The 2,107-nt window shown below is 41.1% G+C and overlaps 1 protein-coding gene across 1 annotated transcript in view; it reads left to right on the forward strand.

Annotated features, from left to right (window-relative positions):
* Nucleotides 1-2,107, forward strand: part of LOC103600129 — a 54,069-nt gene that overhangs the window by 34,877 nt on the left and 17,085 nt on the right. The window lies entirely within an intron of this gene.

Here is a 2,107-nt window from a genome sequence, read left to right on the forward strand (position 1 = left end):
CCAAACCAGGATATATGAGTGGGACCCCTGCTTTCAATTCCCAAGCAGAATGATTGGGACCATAGTGTTGGCTTTCATCTGCCTGTACCTCGTAAGTACCTCTAAGAAAATCCTTTTATATTTTATAAACGGGGTGGGGACTGGTGTTATGAAGTCTTTGAGGCAAGCAGAATGTTCCTAAAAAGCTGGATCAAAATTGAATCTTGGTAAATTGAAGAAGTATAATGATTTGACCCCACCATTTTGATTCTATGGACACTTTTTCCCACATGGTGTATGTTACCAGTAAGAATAATCAACAAGGAATAAAACTGGTAATGGTTAAAACTCCACATGGTAAAGTTTATTGAGGACTAAAAATCGATGGAAGAAAAAATATATTTGAAAGCATTTTGATATGCAAAATTTGACCCAGGAAAGCTGACTTGATAGAAAAAATAATCTCTAAAGAAAACTTACATTAGCAGAACCTATAGTCAGTAAATTATGCTGTGAACAAAAATCAAATCATTTAAATAGTAAAACAATTGACCCAGACAAGAATAACTACAGTGAATTAAAAATGAAAGTGGATAAATCAGAATTGGTTTACTGTACAATATTTTTTTAAATGGATCAAAAATTTTAAATCTTATTTAAGTTTGCTTTCTCCACAAAAAATTTAAACGTTGGCATGATTCTGACTTCAATGTTTTATCAAGCGTGGAATCACAACAATCTGGGCAGTCAAAGTTATTTGAGGTAAAATGGGTGAGTCAAAAGTGGATCAGAATGGAGGAATAAAAACAGCAAGGCCAAAATGTCTTCTGCTCATGTTACGTGTGCGAGGACAATACTTAAGTTAATCCTGTGATTAAGTTGTTAAGTGAATGCATTAACTAGGTAATGCTGAAGTACCAAGTAACTTACTAAATTTCATGGATTAACACTATATATAATTTTTTGCTCACACAACAGTGCTGAATGGGTATGCAGGTAGGGAGAAGCACTCCTCCATGTGGTCACTGAGGAACCCAGGATTCCTCCATCCTGTGCCTTCTTCACCTTTCCTGAGGACCTCCTCACCATCAGCATGCAGTCGACAGAAGGGGAAAGAGCATGGAGAGATGCATGTGGGAGGTTTTCGTGGACTAGGTGTAGAAGTATCACACATTCCTTCCACTCCTCTTCCACTGGCAAGAACCTGCCATGTGGCCACACCTAATGTAAAGGAGGCTGGGAAATGAAGTCTAGCTTTGTGCCCAAGGAAGAGAGAATGGATTTTAAGGGACAATTAGAGTTCTCTGCAACAATGAATAACTCACTTGGAGTTATTATGGTGTTTCTTAAATATTTATTGAGTATGTACTTATGTACTGAATGCCAAGCACTGTGTTACAAGCTGGAAGAGGGCAGAGAGCTGATTCACCACTGTCCTGGCCTGGGAGAAGCTGGTGGTCCAGGAGGAGGAGATAAGACATGGTGTGAGGTACCTGTCATCCTAAGAGAGAAAAGGGATAAGGTGAAAGTGCTCTGGAAGTTTAGTGGACCGTTCTAGATTGAGAAGCTGCCTCAAGAGGACAGCATATGAGCTCTACTTTCAGAGACAAACATGATTGGGTTGGTGGAGTAAAATGACAGTGGGATCTGTAGAGGCAGTGCCATGATGATAGGAAGTTTGATGGCATGACAATAGGATGACAGGATGGTGGGCAAGCATGACACGTGTACAGGAAACAGGACGTTCTCCAACTTGGCTCCTGACAAGATTGATGAAGGGGAGCACTGGGAGATATGGCTGGAATTGTACCCAAGGTCACCCCTCACTCAAAGGTAGTCATTCTTTTCCCTCTGATTCCATGAATGTTTGAAAAGTTCCTCGAGCCCTTGGAAGGCCTAGTCTTGTATGCTGCAGACTGAAGAACAGAGTTGAGCTGACTCCTGCCTCCCAAGAGTGACTCCTGCCTCCCAAGAACTCACAGTACCTTGCATCTGAGAATAGCCAGTGTCTAGAGGCATTTTCAGAAGAGTTTTGAATGCTTGGGAGAGACTAGCCTGGAAACCAAAGAGAGATTATTGCCATGCTGATCTGGACTCAGGTGACACCTCAAACCTTTGGTCTGTGTCC

The sequence above is a fragment of the Galeopterus variegatus genome, unplaced genomic scaffold (assembly GCF_000696425.1).
Source record: "Galeopterus variegatus unplaced genomic scaffold, G_variegatus-3.0.2 Scaffold3237, whole genome shotgun sequence".
NCBI lineage: Eukaryota > Metazoa > Chordata > Mammalia > Dermoptera > Cynocephalidae > Galeopterus > Galeopterus variegatus.